This window comes from Saccopteryx leptura, chromosome 8 (assembly GCF_036850995.1).
Source record: "Saccopteryx leptura isolate mSacLep1 chromosome 8, mSacLep1_pri_phased_curated, whole genome shotgun sequence".
Classification (NCBI taxonomy): Eukaryota; Metazoa; Chordata; class Mammalia; order Chiroptera; family Emballonuridae; genus Saccopteryx; species Saccopteryx leptura.
In genome coordinates this window covers 49448318-49470104 of record NC_089510.1, presented here as the reverse complement: position 1 = coordinate 49470104, position 21787 = coordinate 49448318, and positions in this window count along the sequence as shown.

Here is a 21787-nt window from a genome sequence, read left to right as displayed (position 1 = left end):
TAATTCCAATGATACTTGGACAAATTTATGTATACAGTATATTCTTAGAACCATTCAGTGTGCTTATTTTTTCCATAGCCCTTTTAAAAAAGGATTTAAACCTTTTATTTTAGCTAATTTGGTAGCTATGAAGTGTTATTTCCTAGCTGATACATTTATTGTGCATATTCATTAAAATAGTTCAGTAAGAGGCATACTTTTCAAAAAAGCAGTAGGAAACGGCTAGCAAAAGATTAGAAACAAACTGAATATCCATAATTTTCAGACTGGTAAAATAAATAATTGTACTTTCACACAATGGAAAACTATGCTGTTGTTTAAAAAAAAGAAACAACTTTATGTACAAATAGGAAATGCCTCAAAGATATATTGTTCAAAAATAAATCTTCAATACTGAACAGTGTGTCAATTATGTTACAATTATGACCCTACCCCTCACCTTGTATATTCATAGACTATCTCAAGATGGTAATACCAGGAACTACTAAAAGTAGTTGTCTCTGGACTTGGTTTATTGAAGTTAAAGTGATTAGTCAAAAGGATAGATTGACTTTTCATTATATGCCTTTGAACGTATTAATTCTTTTTTTTTTTTTTTTTAATTTTTTTTAAATTTTTTTTTTAAATTTTTTTTTTTTTTTTACAGAGACAGAGAGAGAGTCAGAGTGAGGGATAGGGACAGACAGACAGGAATGGAGAGATGAGAAGCATCAATCATCAGTCCTTTCGTTGTACATTGTGACACCTTAGTTGTTCATTGATTGCTTTCTCATATGTGCCTTGACCGCGGGCCTTCAGCAGACCAAGTAACCCCTTGCTGGAGCCAGCGATCTTGGGTCCAAGCTGGTGAATTTTTGCTCAAACCAGATGAGCCCACGCTCAAGCTGGCAACCTCGGGGTCTCGAACCCGGGTCTTCCGCATCCCAGTCTGACACTCTATCCACTGCGCCACCGCCTGGTCAGGCTGAACATATTAATTCTTAAATAATAAAATATAAGCAATTACGGAGGTACAAATGGAGTACCACTCTACCTCAATTTCATAATCATTATTAAATTGTGTGGAATGCCAACTGAGATCTAAGTTTTACACTCAGTACAAATCTTTTGCAGCCCTTATACACTTCACCATTTTGTTTTCCAAGGCTGTTATGTTGCTCTGTCTTCCAGTGTTCAGCTCTTAATTAGTTGTTTGTCCTATTTCCTCTCTAGGAGTGCATCTGTTCTTGTATCTTGAAGCATTCTCATTTCAGCTACCTGGGGCTTCCTGGTGGTGAAATCAGGAAGAGAAGAGGCCTTTATTCTCTTCCCACTGACCTGTAGGTCAGAGAGACACCCATCAAAGCAAATAAACAAACGCACCCAGAGTCCAGTATCCTCAGAAGAATCAGCACCATTTTTTCTTATGATCTCATCCAGTCAGGGATTTCTTTTAACAACCAGAATTTCTTGTAGCAGGCTTCGCAGATTCTAACAGATACAAACACTTCTGTGCAATAGAATTTCTTTATTGAGCAATAAAGTACTCAGGATTGGCAATGAATGGCTGCTAAAGATTACCTGAAGAAGATTTCAAGAGGTCTTCTTAAACACAATTTTGACATAAAATATTTCTGTAAAAATATAGTGGTATAACCAAGTGCAGAGAACGTACAACATCAGGAGTGAACCCTAATGTAAAGTATGAACTTTGGGTGATAATCACGTGTCAATATGGGTAACAAACATAACACTCTGGAGAGGGATGTTGATAATGAAGAGGTTATGCGTGTACAGAGGTAGGGAGTATATGGGGAATCTCAATTCCTTCCTTTAAATTTTGCTGTGAACCTAAAATTGCTCTTAAAAAAGGATTTTTTAAAAAGACAATCTAGTTAATACATTGAAGAACAAAACTACAAAAATTTGTTTTAATAAATTATAGAAAAGCTTGAACAATAGTGGTATATTGAATTGCCTATCTGTAACACTGTACGGAAGCATTAAAAAACATTGTTTGCTTATAATTTCCCTTCTCTGATGCAATATCTCACAGCGTCAGATATCACAAAATCATCACAGTCATAAGAAAACTGAAGACGGTTCTTCTTCAGTTTCTTCTGGTTTCTTTTCCCCTTGAGGATGAAAATCACTGCCACACTATTCGTATGGTCGTCTGGAAGTTCTAAAAGGTACTTTATCCCTGGGCAACCATTTCTACTTCTTAATTGTTCTCAATGTTATAAAGTGTTTGTTTTGTTTTGTTTTGTTTCAATGTCAAGTCATGTTCTGCCTGCCCTCTAATTCTTATTTGCCTCCTGCCTAGGGGAAAATACTGGTATGATTTTGATAGAAAACAGATAGTATGTTCAAAATGGATGACTAAAGAGAATTTGATAAAAGAACTTTTTACAAAGAAGCTTTTTCCATTTAAGATCAGGAAAAAGACAAGGATGTCTGTTTTGTATTCTACATTATACTGGAGCTTATATGACAAGAAAAAGCAAAAAAAGACACCAAGATTGGAAAAATAAAAATAGGCCTGTTATTATTTATTGTAGTGAGAGTGCTGATGATGAATTCTTTCAACTTTCAGCTTTTGTATACCTGAAAAATTATTTATTCCACCTTTGTTTTTGAAAGATATTTTCCTTAATATAAAATTCTAGATTGTCAGTTATTTTTTTTCTTTTTAATACCTTAAAGATGCTGTTACACTGTCCTTTCATTTGTATTGTTTCCAACAAGAAATTTCTGGCTATCTGTTTCACTATATATAACATGTCTGATTTCTAAGTTTTTCTGTTTATCACTTGTTTTGAACAATTTACTATGTGTCTTCATGCAGTTTTTTTTATGTATCTTGTGCTTAGGGTTTGCAGAGCCTCTTGGACCAGTGGGTTTGTAGTTTTCATTAAATTTTGGAAAATGTTGGCTATTATTTTGTCAAATATTTTCTATCCCTTTCTACTCCTTCAGGAAGTCTAACTATTGCTTAAATTGTCCCATAATGCACTGATGCTTCATCATATTTTACTCAATTCTTTTTTCTCTTTGTTCACTTTTGGATAGTTTCTTCTGCTGTGTCTCGAAGTTCACTAATCTTTCCTTCTGACTAACCAACTGTTTAATTACATCTGTTGTAATTTTTATATCACACATTGTATTTTTATCTTTAGAAGTTTGATTTCATCCTTTTTTATATTACTGTAATTTCTCTACTTAATTTTTTTAACCTTTAATAACTTTATCCAATAATTCTAAAGTCTATGCCAGTCTGGGATTCCTTGAATTGATTTATATCTTTTCTCAATGAGTTAAAATATCCTGCTTTTTTTGCATACTTGCTTTTTTTTATTGGATTTCAGACATTGAGAATAATAACAGAAGATATTACACTAGACATACACACACCTATGTAATTTTTCTATATAATGAGAAATATTCCCTAATTATTAGCTTTCATCAGCCCATTTTTAGGACACTAGAATATTCATTATCTAGGGTTCTTTTACAGCTTATATATGTTGAGTTTTTAAATCATGCATTATTATTGGTGATTTCTCTTTTCAAATAATGCTGAAAGAACTGAGTTATGGTGGATGGATTCACTGTTGACTGATGAATGACTTGAATGGGATGCTCTGTTTATCCTTTAATGAAATCTGCATGTTCTCTTTATTGATACTGTAAATGACCTTAAATGGTTTTCTTTAAGTATTTACTTGCCTGTAGTAAATACTTGTTTGCTGCAGGTTGACAAACTGATGATGTTTTAATCCTGTATAGTCACCTGAAATTAATGAAGAGTTTAAAAAACAATTTCTAATGGGTTTATACTTTCTGATCTTCAGTTTTGGGTAAAGAGAATAAATAAATATCACTATTATTTATAGATAATATACCATGTAAAATAGATTATAATTAATTAACAATAAAACTTAGATCATAAGAATGCTGTGAGGATTAAATGAGAGAGTACATGACAACCTGCCTAGCAGAATGCCTAGCATATAGAAGATCCACCATGAATGTGAGTTCCTCTATTTTTCTGGGTGGAAGCTGTGCAGCTTTGTCGGTGTTTTCCTATTTGTGGTCCTTTTGCTCTGAATTCTGTTCTAAATCAATCCAATCCTGAAGAATTTTTAGATTGTATGAGAAATCTACTTGAGAACATTCTTATGCTTCTGCCTGGCCTATCATGTTCGGTGCCGTTTTTAGCTTTAGATATTGTACCTGACATTTAGGTCATATGATCTCTGGGGAGCAGACGTCTAAGGTGGTTCTCAAAGTGAGATCCCCAGACCAGTAGCACTGGCAACATCTGGGAATTTGTTAGCAATACAAAATGTCAAGTTCTACTCCAAACGTATTGGATCAGAAACTCGAGGTGTGGGATCAGCAATTGATATTTGAACAAGTTTCTACCAATGATTCTGATGCTCACTGAAGTTTGAGAATTAACAATAGAGTAACAGATGAAAGAAGCCAACTGGAATAGCTCCTAATGGCTGGAGCAACTTTAGCAACATTGCAGGAAACTGGAAAGTTCAGAAGAAAATGGGCCAGGATGGGTGGGAGCTGGGCTGAAAGGAGTAAAGTGTATATTTACAGGTTTTAGAGCCAAAGACTTCTCCTAAAGGGCAAAGGAGAGGACGTAAGGTCAGAGGAAGAGGACTGGAAGCCTAGGGATGTGATGTGTGTGTGCATGCATGTGTGTCTACTTTTTGAAAAAAAGAAAAAGAAAAGCTCTTACCCAGGGACTAGAATAAGGGTCAGGCTCTGAGGTGGCTGTGGACTTCTTTGGGTAGTATAGGCAATACCCCCTAAAAGAATTTTGAAAAAATATATTCTTTCTAATACCTTTTTAAAGTTCACATTCAAATTTTTCAATACGTTTTAAGTTGAAAAGGATAGGTTATAAATAAATCAATTTCACCACTCTTTTAATTTTTACCAATGATATCTAAATGCCAGGGTATCTTGATATCTCAACCATTTTAAGAGTTTATAACAAGTTCTTTCACAGTTGAAATTTTTGTATGGTTTATTTCTGCTCCTTTACCTTGTATATCACCATCCTACTTCCTCCCCAGATTTTAACCTAAAGAAACATATTTCTATGTTTGGAAGTCTTTTGTTGATCACCCTATCACTCTTCAACAAAATTGTATATATATTTAAACTGAAAGTTTTAAAATATTCATGTGACTATAAAGCTCTAAGTGTTGAAAAGTTTCTTTTGCATTGACCACTTGACCACTGAAACAATGACTAGGAGTGCACAATTGAGCAAAACAGCCCAAATTACTACAAATTTTAATAATATTAATTAAACCTAAAAAGTAAAATTTTATTGGACTTGCTTCTCTTAATGAGATTGATTGAGATGCAATTTATAATATTTTGATAAATGAATTGTCCCAGTGTCCCTTTGTGTGTTGTTTGGGAGGCTTAACATTTCAGAGTGATGGGCAATTGTAAGATTTGAAATGTTTTTCTTTTACAAAATAGGAGAATCTTTGTGAAATAGGAGGAAAAGGAAACTCAACTGCAGGTGCAAACTCAGATGATTTTAGGGAAAAGTTTGTATAGAATTTAAGGATCTAGAAACCAGTTCCCTTAAAATTGTCTATGCCCCTGTACCCCTCGAAAATTCTTCACTTTTTTTCAATTTTAAGAGCCCCTGTGTATAAAAAAGGTTTGGCCTGGAAATCAGAAGACATGGATTTGCTTTGAGTTTTGTTTCCGTCACATTAGCTATGGAACCTTATACAAAGGGGAGGGATATCAACACTTTTTTGAGTTTCTAGCATGTGTCAGGCTTGGACTAGATGCTCCACATGTTATTCAATCAATATACACAGTAACTGTATGAGGCACCTGTGATGATCATTAGCCACATTTTCAAATAGAAAAACTGAGGGGCAGGAGGTGAAGAGTCTATCCTAATGTCATACAACTAGGGAATCATGTATCCAGGATTCAATCCCAGATCTGACCCTAAAGACCATACTGCAATCACTCTGTAACCACACTTCTCTGAACAAGTTATTTTCCTCCTGTGGGCCTCAATTCAGTCACCTATGAAACTGAAGGAGACAAAATAGAAGAAACATAAAGCCATTTCCAAAGTTGCCATCTTTATGAGTATATGTGTGGTGGAAGCCAGGGCTAGATGTCAAAGGTCTTCCAAGAAGTTCACACCCCAGGGGCTTAGAAGAGAATATAGAAGAGATCCAGAAATTCACCAGACCTAGCGGTAATTCCAGCAGAATCTATTTTTATGTTAAAGTCTAAAGGGCTAGGCCCTGGCTGGTTGGCTCAGTGGTAGAGTGTCGGCCCAGAGTATGGACATTTTGAGTTTGATTCCCAGTTAAGGCACACAGGAGAAGTGACCATCTGCTTTTCCACACCTCCCCCTCTCCCTTCTCTCTCTTTCTCTTCCCCTCCTGCAGCCATGGCTTGATTGGAGCAAGTTGGCCCCAGATGCTGAGGATGACTCCATGGCCTCACCTCATGTACTAAAATAGCTTGGTTGCTGAGCAATGGAGCAACAGCCCCAGATGGGCAGATCATCGCCCCTAAGGGTGCTTGCCCCAGTTGAAATCCCAGTTGGGGCACATGTGGGATCTGTCTCTCTGACTCCCAGCTTCTCACTTAAGGAAAAAAAACCCAAAACATCTAAGGGGCTTCCCCAGGCTAGGCAGAATTAGGTGAGAAGTGATCTCAAAGAAAATTGGACACCTAATAATTAAACATCTAAAAGGAAACCAGGACAAAAAAAAAAATAACCCAGAAAATACACGTAACTTTATTTAGGTTCAATAAAATTTATCCATAAAAATCTATTTCCATTTTTCTCTTTTATGTAGTGAGATCTGTTGCATTGCTAATGCCATCATAAAGCATATAAAGTGCCTCATTCTTAAGTCAGTTAGAACTTACAGTGAAGTAGTAATTAACCTCATATTATATTTTAAAATATGTGGGTCATACGAATCTCATATGGATTTGTTTCTTTATACTTTACATGTATTGTAACAGCTTCTCAAGATAGTAGTATATATTTATTGCATTGACTCCACTGCTACAGTTTACTCTTTATTTCTTAACAGCTTGCAATCTGGCTCCAAATTCACATGGAACTATTTTATTTGAGATTTCTAGACTACCTCCTCACTGATAAACTCAATAACCTCAAGAATTTTTTTTTCTCCAGGAGCTTTCTGCTACATTTAATGTGACTGATGTTATCTTTTCCTTTCTGCAATGATGTCCAGCTTTGCAGACCTAACATTAACCACATCAAGTTTTCCTCACACCCTCTAAGGACTCTTTCAGGAAGATTCTTCCCGTAAATACAGGCAGTCCCCAGGTTATAAACAAGACAGGTTCTGAGGTTTGAAAATGTTTAAGTATTTATATGCACAGAAAGGTAAAAATAAATACAGTGTGTTTGTAAAGTCATGGTGCACTTTTGACTGGTCACAGGAAAGCAACAAAAGACGATAGAAATGTGAAATCTGCACCAAAAAGGAAAACTCTCCCAGTTCATACCTATTCAGTGCAGTTCGATGTGGCTCATGCACAGATTTTTTAGGGCTCCTTAGGTAGCTATCCCGTATAGCCTCTACAGACTCGTCACTGACTGATGGCCTACCAGAACGGGGTTTCTCCACCAAACTGCCAGTTTCCTTCAACTGCTTTTCCCACCGAGTAATGTTATTCCTATGTGGTGGCGCTTCGTTATAAACGCACCAATATTCACATTGCACTTTGGTCACGGATTCAAATTTAGCGAGCCATAGAACACACTGAACTTTCCTCTGTACTGTCCACATCTCGACTGGCATGGCCGTGGGCTGCTCCGCTGTATACACGGTGTTACATCATCATCTGCGCATGCGCACATGCTGCCACATCATCCTACAGAAACTGGGAAGGTTTTCCTTTTATTTAGTGCAGATTTCACATTTCTATAATCTTTTGTTGCTTTCCTGTCACCGGTCAAAAGTGTATCATGACTTTATGGACGCACTGTACTATGTTAAGACAAATATCTGTCTTAAGTTGCTTTAAATAGGTAAATGTACCCCTTCCAACTTACATACTAATTCTTTTTTATTTATTTATTTTATATATTCACTTTAGAGAGTTGGGGGTGGGGAGAGAGAGAGAGAGAGGATAGTGGGAGGAGCAGGGTGCATCCACTCCCATATGTACCTTGACCAGGCAAGCCCAGGGTTTCAAACCGGCGAACCTCATTGTTCTAGGTCTATGCTTTATCTACTGTGCCACCACAGGTCAAGCAAAATCTTAACTTTTCTTTCTTTCTTTTTTAAAAAATTTATTCATTTTAGAGAGAGAGGGGGTGGGGAGGAGCAGGAAGCATCAACTCCCATATATGCCTTGACCAGGCAAACCCAGGGTTTTGAACCGGCAACCTCAGTGTCCCAGGTCGACATTTTATCTACTGCACCACCACAGGTCAGGCTATACAAATTCAACTTAAAAACAAACCTACAGGCCTTGGCCAGTTGGCTCAGTGGTAGAGCATTGGTTCAGTGTGTGGATGTCCCAGGTTCGATTCCAAGCCAGGGCACACAGGAGACGCGTCCATCTACTTTTCGACCCTTCCCTCTCTCCTTTCTCTCTGTCTCTCTCTTCCCCTCCAGCAGCCAAGGCTCCATGGGAGCAAAGTTGTCCCGGACGCTGAGGATGGCTCCATAGCTTCTGCCTCAGGCGCTGGAATGGCTCCGCTTGCAACAGAACAACGCCCCAGATGGGCAGAGCATTGCCCCCGCTGGGCTTGCCAGGTGAATCCCGGTAGGGCACATGCGGAAGTCTTTTTCTTTGCCTCCCTACTTCTCACTTCAGAAAAATACAAAACAAAAACAAAAACAAAAAAACCCTACAGAATCTATCTCATTCATAACCCCAGGACTGCCTGTACCCATTATATGAGGCCATTGTTAAAGGTTTTGGTCTTATGTCTTTTTTTGGTTTAGATGATTTTCAACATTTTCATTCTCTGGGGAAAACTTCAAGTATCTCTGTTGATGAGTAACAAATATTAATTTTCACTTTTGCACTCCAAATCCAAAGCACCAAAAAATGTCAGACTGCTTCTAGATATCCTCAGATCTTCAAAGTCAGCATGTTCCAAACCAGATGTTTCATTAACACCTTAAAGTACGGGTCCCCAAACTTTTTAAACAGGGGGTCAGTTCACTGTCCCTCAGACCGTTGGAGGGCCGGACTATAAAAAAAACTATGAATAAATCCCTATGCACACTGCACATATCTTATTTTAAAGTAAAAAACCAAAACGGGAACAAATACAATATTTAAAATAAAGAACAAGTAAATTTAAATCAACAAACTGACCAGTATTTCAATGGGAACTATGGGCCTGCTTTTGGCTAATGAGATGGCAATGTCTGGTTCCATATTTGTCACTGCTAGCCGTAACAAGTGATATGATGCGCTTTTGGAGCCGTGACGCGTGCCGCGCTTTGTGGCGCCGTCACATACAGTACTCCAGGAGCACAGGATGCATCCTCTCACTGACCACCAATGAAAGAGGTGCCCCTTCTGGAAGTGCGGCGGGGGTCGGATAAATGGCCTCAGGGGGCCGCATGTGGCCGGCGGGCCGTAGTTTGGGGATCCCTGCCTTAAAGTCTGCCTCTGAATTTCCTAACTCTGTCAAGAGACCCACCATTCTCTGGGTTATCTGGGCTAGACATCTTGCTGCCTTTAACTTTTTCCAATATGCTGCTATACTGTAACTAGGAAAAATATATACAAAAACTTTAAAAGAGTTATATGCTGGCCCTGACCGGTTGGTCCAGTGAATAGAGCGTCAGCGTGATGTGTGAACGTCCTAGGTTCCATACCCAGTCAGGGCACAAATGAGAAGTGACCATCTGCTTCTCCCCCTTCTCTTGCAGCCAGTGGCTCAGTTGTTCCATTGGCCTCAGGCACTAAGGATAGCTCATTTGATTCGAGCACCAGTCCCAGGTGGGGGTTGTTGGGTGGATCCTGGTCAGGGCGCATGCAGGAGTCTGTTTCTGTATCTCCCCTCCTCTCACTTAAAAAAAAAAAAAAAAAAAAAAAAGAGTTACTTGCTTGCATTGGAGACAGTGAGGTAGGGAAAAGCTGAGAATTAACTCTTAATTGATAAGGGGTCTGGAGGCAGATGGACCATTGAGAACGCATAATGGCAGTCACTAAATCAGTAGCTTGCAAGTCCCACTGATCATGCACAAGGTGAGTTTCTCCTTTTGTCTCTTCCTTTCTGGCCACACACAAGTTCAGTACCTTGTGTCTTTGACCTGGATTATTGTAACAGCATTCTAAATGTAAAGCCTTTGGCTAGGTTTTCAAAATCTATCTGTACAAGTCAAGGCAGGAGAGATGTGAGCTGGCAGTAGAAATTAGCAGGTGGTAGAGGCAGTGGGAAGAAGGGGTAGTTAGCTGAAAATTAGAGAAACCTGAGGCAATAGTGTGACGTGAATCTCAACAAAATGTCATCTTGGGCCACACTATAAGACCTAGAATGAGAGCAGTGATCTGAGCTCTTTAATTGGAAGGTGTCACTAAGTTGGGGGTACTGCCTTCCATTCTTGCAGTAACAAAGAAATAAAGACAAAATGGAGTTTATATGAGAGAGTAGTCTGAGCACTGAAGGGCCCCAAAGTTATATTGCATGAGAAACTGTTGACCAGCAGGAGATATTTAACTTGGAGAAAACAAAAGGGGGATAGTATAATTGTTTTCATATATGTGAAAGACCATCTTGTGGAAATCACTTAGGCTTTTAAAAATGTCAAAGGTGGGCCCTGGCCGGTTGGCTCAGTGGTAGAGCGTCGGCCTGGCGTGCAGGAGTCCTGGGTTCGATTCCCGGCCAGGGCACACAGAAGTGCCCATCTGCTTCTACACCCCTCCCCCTCTCCTTCCTCTCTGTCTCTCTCTTCCCCTCCAACAGCTAGGGCTCCATTGGAGCAAAGTTGGCCCGGGCACTGAGGATGGCTCTGTGGCCTCTGCCTCAGGTGCTAGAATGGCTCTGGATGCAACAGAGCAACACCCCAGATGGGTAGAGCATCGCCCCCTGGTGGGCATGCCGGGTGGATCTCGGTTGGGCGCATGCAGGAATCTGTCTGACTGCCTCCCTGTTTCCAACTTCAGAAAAAAAAAATATATATAATATAAATAAATAAATGTCAAAGTTGTCCTGAGATAGAATGCATTCATTTCAACAAATATTTATTGTATATATATATATATTCTGTGCTAGGCACTGAGGATACATGATAGGGAAGACAATCCTTATCCTCATGGAACTTGAGTTCTAGTCTGACAAACAGATAATACATAAACAAATAAATAAATAATATAATTTCAGAAAGTGATGCGTTTACTGCTTAGGAGATAATAATGTATCTATTACTAGGAGTATGGGAGCCTAGCTTTGATGACCACTTGGCAGATATAGGCATTGGATGGGTTATTGGATGAGATGACCTTAGGGGACCCTTCAATTCTAAAATTTTATGATTCTGCATTTCTCCTCTCATCTACCAAATTAGGACTTCCTCGCAGATACACAGTCTTAGAAATCCCAAACTTCTTGCTATTCCAGGAACAAACCCTGCACTGAGGTTAGTGAGTCAACAGTGACTCAGTGTATTTGCTCATGTGGTTCCTGTGCCTGGTATGTCTTTCTCTCACTTCTCTGCCTCTCAGAATCCTCTGTTCATTAAGAGTCAACTCAAAGATAAATTTTTCGTCAAGGTTTTTAGATACCAATGAAGTATATTTTTCCCCAATCTGGGCCCAGTGGCACTTAGCTGGTGGCACTTTATTTTACATGTATTGGAGTTCACTATTTCTCTGTCTTCTTCCCTACTAGCTTCTGATTTTCTTCAAGACAAGGACCACATATTCCTTCTTTTATAATGCTTCATTGGTACAAGTCTCCTTGTTATTGCTTTTTACCCAGAAGATATTCAACAAATAAAGCAGTGTGACACCAGGCAATAAATTTACTCATGATTATCTGTAGTGAATTAGATAGAACCACTGTTTGAAATAGGAAAAAGGATAACATTGGTTTAACTAAGAATTTTCCCAAATCTCTGCTGTATCCCTCTTCACTTACTAGTTATGTAGCCCTGTGCATGTTGCCCAACATCTCCACGCCTCAGTTTCTTCATCTACACAATGGCAATAAAAACAGTACCTACTTCATAAGATTGTTTCAAGGTTAAGTACAAGAATCCATGTCAAATACCTAGGTCACTACATACCCATAATTAACCCTTACTAAATATTAACCATTATTATTATCAATTAGTCATTCCTGCTCTCGAATAGCTTTATGGTTTAAAAGGCAAGAATTTTTTTTTAGCAGAAATGACAAAAGAAGGCAGATGATTGATTTCTATTAGGTAACGTTTTCATCATCCTATCAGGCTAAGATAATTTGAGATATAAAATTGAAAAGAAAGTTTCCACTTTCTTGAATTGGAAAATTGTGTAATAGAAGACTATAGTTACTAGAAGAGCCCCTGTAGGGGATACGCATGATACTCAACCTCTCCTTTATGGATAAACATACAAATGGTTCAGAAAGGTTCAGTGACTTGCCCAAGGTCACATAGCTAAGGGTCAGGATGAAGACACTAACCTTAACCTTCCAGGTCTGTCTGGTTCCTTAGCCACTTCTCTTTCCACTGTACCCTGCTGCCTTCCAGTTACAGGGCTGATTGAAGATGCTGTTACTCCAAAGTTTCACAGCCCCCAATTTCTTATTGCTAGCACTCCATAGATAGCAAGCCTACTTTTAGACTGTTGGGGCTGAGACTGCTGATACCCCTTTGGCCTTAGGGAGAACTGACCCATCGCCTCAGGCAGGCTGGGGCTTACAGTGGAGGTTATGTGGGGCCCCCTCTGTGAAAGGCTAGGGACATGACAAGCACAGAATATGAGGCCTGTCTGATGTGCATTTAACTCAGGAGAAGTAAGAAGATACTACATAGTTCTGCATCTGGTGAATCAGAAAGATAAACACTGGCATGGATTAAGACTCACCCAAAATGCCAAGCCAAGCAAAAAGGACCTTCAAGACTCACCCCAAATACCAAGACAAGCAAAAATAATTTTCAGTCTATGTTTGGAGCAAGAAGCAAAAATCAGGAAAGGATAGCCCTCACCCCCCCCCCCCTTTCTTTTTGAGAAGTGGTATATTGTCAATAAAGAACTGAAAGGAAGCAGAGTTACTTTGGTCTCAAGCAAGAGGATAGTGTTCACTGCCAAGACTAGAATAAACAAAGAGAAGAAACTGAAACCCATCTGAGAGAAGGAGCTCATAAAAGGACATCTTGCTGTTGTTTTTCTAGAGTCTTGGACTTAAATGAACTATATACCAAGGTACCAATCGCCTAATATTAATCTTTACATTGTCAGTACATTATATTTACATAGAACTTTTCAGTTACAAAGAGTTCTCATTTCAGTAGTCAACAAATTTAACAAACATTTATTTGGCTCTTGCTTATGCAAAGTGCAACCACTTTTCTTCATTTGAGTGGGAAGACGGGACCTCTCAGACTTTCCTAAATAATATAGAACAAGCATCCCTGCTTCTCACCCAGGGTTACGGAGGGCTCTTGGTGCATTTCTGCCATGTGCCAGGAGAAAAGGAAACCATGGATGAAGTGAAGCACCTTCTTGAAAATTCAGTTACTTCAGGATTTGTGTGTGTGAACATGTGTGAGGGGGTGGGGGGTGGGGAGTGCAAGTTTGTATTAAAACAAACAACTCTTTTCCATTTTTGTGGAGCAGACGACAAAATATGTTGACAGTATTTATGGGCAGCTCCTAGTGCAAAAGGGAATATTTATTTTATTGGTAAAGTCTAAAAAAAGTACTGAACCTGTACACTTAGACTAATGTACTTACTTGTTGACATTAAAACTTCATTAATTCAGGCTCCCCTTATTTGGAATTTTTAATAATCTGAATAAGTACTATAGTCTAAGTATATGTAAAAATGAAAATGAGTGATATTTTCTAAGTTCCATGGTGATTTAAATACTAAAGAAAATATAAAAACACTCTCAAATATTCTATACAGAGTAATTTATCTTCAAATACTTAATTCACAAATTAAAAATATTCTTATCTACTAATTAAAGCAGATGTGGAAAGTGATCAGTTCTATTTTGAATCACATTATGTATTTGAATATTTACAAAACTTCCTTTAATTTTCTTTAACAATATTCTTGTAATCAAGGCTTTTCCTTCACTTTTTCCCTTTTCCTGCCATTTGTGATAATCAGTAAGGTTTAAATCACTAACCAACTCCCATTTATACCACATAAACCTTCTGAAGAAGGTGTGGTTTCCTAGCTTCTAGTTGGGCAAGTTATAACAGGGTCGTTGTATTGAGATTCCCCAATACAGTTACCCTTGGAATGACCTTGTTAGCTTCAATTGAGAGAAAAAACTTGGCCAAACTTCATGGCCAAGTAATAACTTCATGGGCCACTCCCCAGGGAAACCCGGACATGCCTGTTAATAATTTTTTGTCCTAAACCACTCATTCTATTTAGATAGATAGAAGACAATTGTCACAAAATTCCCTTCCAAAGCCAGTAGAACAAAAATTTGTAGATTAATTCCCAGCTTTAGAAAATTCCCTTTTAAGAGGGTGGCAAATTCTACATAAAGGTCATCTGTTACAAACACAGTATGTTGCAAGCACATTGAGTTTTAGATTCTCAGTATTGCTTCATGCATCATTTATCCCATGCCATGCTGTTCCCTCGGTACCAGTTCTATTCATCCTATCCCAATGCTTAAGACCTGAGGAACAAGTTGTGTGGGGAATGAAAAGCATGTTGTCCTGGCCACAGTGGAAGGACTATGTGTGGCCTTGGAACTGTCATCTCACCTCTCTGGGCTTTAGGTTTCCCAGCATGAAATGCAAGGATCGGATGAGCACCATCTTATTAATGACTACCAGCTCCAACAGTAGCTGCTTCTAAATTGTGAAGCATGAAGAGATGAGATTGGAAAGGCGGTGTGGGCTGGTGAGTGGGTGGAAGGGTTGAGTAGCTGAAGGAGAACTTTGAATGAAAGACTACAACAGACAGGAGAATCAATTTAGGTTACTGAGCAGCTGGGTGAAGTGTGACAGTGGTAGATCAATCTGACAAGCGTGTAGGATGCTCTGGAGTGGATTTAGGGATGTCACACATACACAATAATAAATAGCACAATCAAGGCAAACAGCTCCTCATTATTTTTGCCTTCCAGAAGGCAAAGGATTTCACTTACATCATATTAAAAACAACCAATTAACCAAGAAATTCTAAGCCTAAGATACAGTTCAGGGCTTAACTTTTTATTTCCCATTAATTATCCATACCTATATCCCCTACAGGCCTTTAAATTAAAGTTTTAAAACAATTTTAAGGTGCTGCCTCATTTTATCCCCTCAAACACCAAGTATATGTTTTCCAACAGCAGAAAAAGTCCTAAACCAAGACCAATAAGCAACTGATCACAGATTCTTTGGACAATATGGCCACATTAGTATCTCATTATGGAAAGATGTGCTCAACTGATGGCTACTGAGAGAAGGTACTCTTGGCAGTGGGCTGTGAGTAATGAATGAAACATGGAAGTTCACCTCCTGAGGTCAGCTGAATGGCAAGTGGGTTCCTGACCTCCTGGACAATCCTCATAAGGGTACATTGACTCAGTTTTGCTCCCCAACCAACCTTTTGGGAGAGGAGACCCTCTCACAGCCAACCGCTTTTTAGGATCATTGTCCTCTCCCTAGGTATCTGTCATGGGAGCAATCCACAGGCAAGAAAATAGGTTTTCTGAGACTGCATGGATGGACCTGGAGAATATTAGATTAAGTGAAATAAACCAGTCAGAGAAAAAGTAGTACCATATGGTTTCACTCTTATATGGAATCCAATGAACAAAATAAATTACCAAACAACAGAAACAAGACTCATAGACATGGAGAACAGACTGACAGCTGTTAGAGGGGAGGAGGGATAGGGAACTGGGTGAAAAGGATGAAGGGATTAAGCAAAAACAAAACAAAAAACCCTTATAGACACAGACAACAGTATGGTGATTACTACAGGAAAAGGGGTGGAGTATGAGCAGGTAGAAGAAGGTAAAGGGGGATAAATGGTGCCAGGAAACTTAACTTTAGGTGATAAACATACAATATACAGATGATGTATTATAGAATTGTACACTTGAAACATTAACCGATGTCACTCCAATAAATTCAATAAAAATTTTTAAAAAATATGTTTTAAGTGACCTGACAATTCCTATTGATAAGTCATTCCTTCTTAAAGTTCTGTTGACTGAGAAGGATCCTGAGACTGAGTTATCTATTATCCATGTTTTCCATGGATACAGAAATGGAATGGTGTCACAGTTTCACATTTTTGCTACGCCTGTCCTAGGTCTTAATACTTAGGACTTAAAAGCCTTTCACTCAAGGATTTATCTTTACCAAGATGGCTTCTGATTTGCCAGGTCATTAAGTTAGCACAGTGAGCAGTTACTACTCTTCTGCCTTCAGCATGTCCCTAAGGCATCAACTGTCTGGAAGGCTATCTATCTCCCTTCTGGATTAGAGGAGGCTCCTTTGCTATCCACGATGAAGTTTGATATGTTTGGCAAATCATCATTTGTTTGTCAGAATGGTATACATCTTTTTCCTAAAGCAAAGTAATCCTAATTTTGGCAGGGAACAAGTTGTTTCTTTGCAGAGCATCATGAGGCCACTTTTGTAAGTTGTTATTTGGATGCCAATAAGTTATGGCCTCAACATTAAAGTTCAAGGCAAGGGACCAGTCTTCTAAATGAGTACCTGGCAAAAGCACGGAAGTTTGTTCCCAGATTCACTGGGCCCTGGGCCAACTTCCAAAGGGGGAAAATCTATTAGATTGTTTGATGAGGTTTCAGCCAGTCTCTAAAATTTGCAATTTTTGACTCATTCACCTTGGAGATAAATTTTAATGTGTCTGCCAAAATCCTATAGATTACCAATGTCCCTGCAAAGGTACAAAATATCAAATAAATTTTTTCAATTTAATTTGGACTTTTCCATGAAGGATATTCCAAACTATGGTTTGTTTTCCATTGTATTAGCAAGTAATGCAAATCTTTTTTTTTTTTTTAACATTCTTAGAGATTCTTTAAAACAAATTTTTTTTTAGAGAGAGAGGGAGAGAGAATGAGAAAAATATTGATTTGTTGTTTCACTCACTTATGCATTCATTGGTTGACTATTGTATGTGCCCTGGCCGAGAACTGAACCCATAACCTTAGCATATTGGGATGACAATCCAACCAACTGAGCTACTTGGCCAGGGCAAGTAATGCAAATCTTAATTTAGAAGAATACCTGTCTTCATGTCAGCTCTTGGCTTCCACCATACTGACCTCCATATGTTCTCATCATAACCACCTCAAGTTGTTCCTAGGATATTATTGAGGTCAGGACAATTTGTTTTGTCTCTCCCAAATAACATTATTAGTATCCTCATTATCTTTTAGTGTACTCTTCCCTACTTCTAATTCTTGGTTTCCTTATCTTTTCTTTTAGTGTTTATTTATTCAAAATTGCTCTGCAACCTGAATTCACCTTCATAATTCTGATAGTTATGGGACTCTACTAATTTCTCAAAACTAAATTATTTTGCAGTCTTTTTTAAAAAATTGGTATAATGGTCTACTGCTTATTCTCTTGAAATGTTCTTTCTACTATTTCCACATCTGCATAATCCATAAAAGTGAGAGGGAGTCAGAATCTCAACTCTTTGTTCTGTGATCCCACTGTTTCTCAGATGCTTCATTCATTCTTACAGTTAGTGATCAATCTCTTGTAAATACTCCTTGTTCTCTTGATACAGCTCCAGATTTTTTTGTTTTATAGTTTTGTATTTTTCTTAAGTGAGAAGTGGGGAGGCAGAGACAGACTCTCAAATGTGCCTGACCAGGATCCACCTGGCAAGCCACTAGGGGGCGATGCTTTGCTCATCTGGGACATTGCTCCATTGCTCAGCAACTGAGTTCTTAGCACTTGAGGCAGAGGCCATGGTGCCATCCTCAGCTCATGGGCCACTTGCTCCAGTGGTACCTTGGCTGCAGGAGGGGAAGAGATAGAGGGAAGAGAGAGGGGGAAGGGTGGAGAAGCATATGGTCATTTCTCCTGTATGCCCTGACTGAGCATCGAACCTGGGACATCCACATGCTGGGCTGATGCTCTACCATTGAACCAACCAGCCAGGGCCAGATTTTATTTTTAGGCCCCAGCCTCGCATCTCCTGCTGCTTTCTGGGTGTGGCACATACCTCACTGAAATTTAGAAATGAAATAGACCTATAGTCACCCAGGTAACTGTAGTTTTGGTCTCCCCAGTGTGCTGTCCTAGCACTTCACCTTTAAAATTTTTTGCTGTGGAATTCCTCTTTCTTGTGGGGACATTACTCTATCCATAGGAGTGGATGTGCAAGATAGGTATGGCCAGTAGAGCATTCCACACTCAAATTTAGCTATCCCCTGAATTTATATACATGTGTATGTATGTATATCCTTATTTTCTTTGTATTTATCATATGCTACCATGGACCAATAAAATCTTTTATAGTCACCCATCCATTCATGCATTGACAAATATTTGTTGAGGACCTTCAATATATCTAGTTTATATTATATTTTATCCCTTCCTAGTCAGGTTACAAATTATTAAGGGAAGAGATCAAGTCTTGCACTCTTTTTGATCTACTTTTATTAAGAGCAATACTTTGTACATAATAGGGATTCAGTGTTTGTTACTAATTCCAATTGTGACCATGCTTCATATCTGGTGGGACTCTATACTACATCATTCCTTTAAAAAAATCTGTTACATGTATCAGATGCCACAAACATTTTTCTGTACTCCAAGTATTGTTTTCCAAGATATCTATTTATTTTTATACAATTATTGAACACCAACCATACAACACATTAGGGGAGTAAATAGACCAATGAGAAAAAGAAGCCCCATGAAAAAAAATTTTTAAAAAAGCATGTCACATTATAAACTACTCTTTTTTTCTGAGACTTTTCTTACCTGCTCAGAGCATACCTTCATGCCTTTTTCCTTTTTTTTAAGGTGAGAGGAAGGAAGATAGTGAGGGAGACTGCAACATGCACCCCGACCAGGATCCACCTGGCAACCCCATCTGGGGCCAGTGCTCGGGTACCAAGCTATTTTTAGTGCCTGAGCCTGTCACGCTCCAATGGAGCTATCCTCAGTGCCTAGGGCCACACTCGAAGCAATCAAACCACTGGCTATGGGAGGAGAAGAGGGAAAAAAGGGTAAGAGGGAGGGGAGAGAAGCAGATGGTGGCTTCTCCTGTGCGCGCTGTCTGGGAGAAGCAACCATCTGCTTCTCCTGCATGCCCTAACTGGGAATGGAACCTGGACCGTCCATACAATGCTCTATCCATTGAATCATTGACCAGGGCCATGCTTTTTAAAAAATATTATTTTAAGAACATAGTGAAATGCCATATACCTGTGGCTGGCTGCTCAGTGAATATAATTGATCAATGTGGTAAAATTGAGCCAGAAAAGCTAATTATAGTTCTTTTTGCCTCCATTTAAAAATCTATAAAATGGGAATGATACATGTCTTGTCCATCTCACAGGTTTCAGTACATGTCTAATGCTGTAATGTTTGTTATAAACTACTATACATTACATTAAAGTTAAACTCTAGAGTTGCCTCCTGGACAAGGGTTAGGTTCTAAAAACAGCATTTTAGGTTCAAATCACATATATCCAAAATTACCTGTTAAAGGACCTGAAATATTAATAAATCCAGTTCAGCCAGTTTTTCTCCTAGCAGTGGAACATATCACTGTTTCTTTCGTTGAGTACCAGATGAAGAACTGTATTTAACTCATGTTAATGGGTCAGTTTATAAAAAATGTGCCCCATATTTAAAAAACTGTTAGTACCCTTAGTTCTGTGAAGTGCTCACACAAATAAGAAAGATATGGAAATGGGAACAAAGGAAGTGAGGAAGCAGCAGATTCACTTCTCACATCTTAGTCTATATGAACTACACACCATAATTATGAATTTATTACTAATGGTTTTATAATCCACATTTCAATGGCTCCTTCCTTTGCCTGCTGATGCAGTACCTCTAGCTCTTTGCAAAGTCCCATAATTTGTAAGAGTCCTTAAAGTGTTTTACATGAGCTCAGGAACAAGCCTTATTATCTGTGGCCACATGGATGTCAGCTGCTGAGGTTTTTGTTGTCTTTGAATACTTCTGGTACTTATCACTGTGCCAGCCCCAGTAAGCCAGATCACCACCACCTCCTACTATAAAATTTCATGATATCCCATGGTCTTCAAGGAATCAAAATGCTTCTGTGTTTTCTGGAATTTCCAATTCTGCAAAATTAGGTCGTATTTTCTGCAGAAGTAGAAACAAGCCCATCACTCACTCTGGACTATATTTTGTGATGTAATAAAGATTTGAGGGCAGTCTTATTTCTGATGGTGCTTTTCAAGAGGAGTTCATGAGGCTACATTAGAGTATGAATCCTCAAGACAATTGAGGCAATGTCCCCTGAATCCAAGAGTGAAATCAAAAATAGGTTATAATTAGATGGCATGGCATAGGCACTGATCAATCGGAACACTGGCTGGTGCATTGTAGCAGTGCAAACTATCTGAAAAGTAGTCTGGCCAAACCACTTTCTCAATGGTACCCACAATTCTTGGCAGTCTTTCTGCCAAAACTCTTATGTAAGTTACCTAGGCAGTCCAAAAGCACCAATTTTCCAGATATGCCAAGCCACGTTTAAACCCCCGTGGTGGGAAGAGCTTCATCCCAAGCTATGATTGTGTTATATTTGAATACATCTAATTAAAAAATTTGATGCCCTGGCTATATGGTTCTGTTAGTTATGTCCTGAAGCACAAGAGATTGCTGGTTTGATCCCTGGCCAGGGCACATACAGGAATGGGTCCATGTTCCTGTCTTTCTCTCTCTTCTTCTCTTGCTAAAATCAATAAATAAAAATAAAAGTAAACAAACAGAAAACCAATAAATGAATACAACAACTGTTTTTATTTTTGGACATTTCCTCTGAGTTCTTGTCCATATACAAATATTTCATAAAGCTGTAATTATAATGGTTATAATTAGGTTTTTACTTTTTCCGTTGTGATCATATTGCTTATTTTGCCAACATTTACTGAGTTCTCATTATGTGCCCAGCATCAACTGAGATCAAGAGAAAACACTTTACATCTCCATGTAATTCCATTTAAGCATAAAGAAAATTAGATATAAAGGCAAACCCTGTGTGTGTCCTCTTTTGGTGACTCCTGTTGATGTTTTTCCCCTCCCCACACAATCGTGCTTAGAAGTCCTTCACTTTAAGTCCTCTCATGTTAGATTAAAAGCTTAACCTCCATAGAGTATTTTACTTACTTCAAGTTCCAGTTGAGGAGGCTCTGTAGAGATTTGTTTTTAATTCTAAAGGGGCCCATAACCCTTTGACCTTGAAAGTATTTTAAAATGCAGTTGAATAGAGTACAGCTATGTTTTAAACATATACTGCAGTTTTCTCAATTTGCTAAAAGCAAACATGTTTCCCACCATAAATGGCACAGATGTGGGCACACAGTAGATACACAGTAAACACTTCCTAGTGGAATCAGGATTATGTCTTTTCATGTGTTTTCCA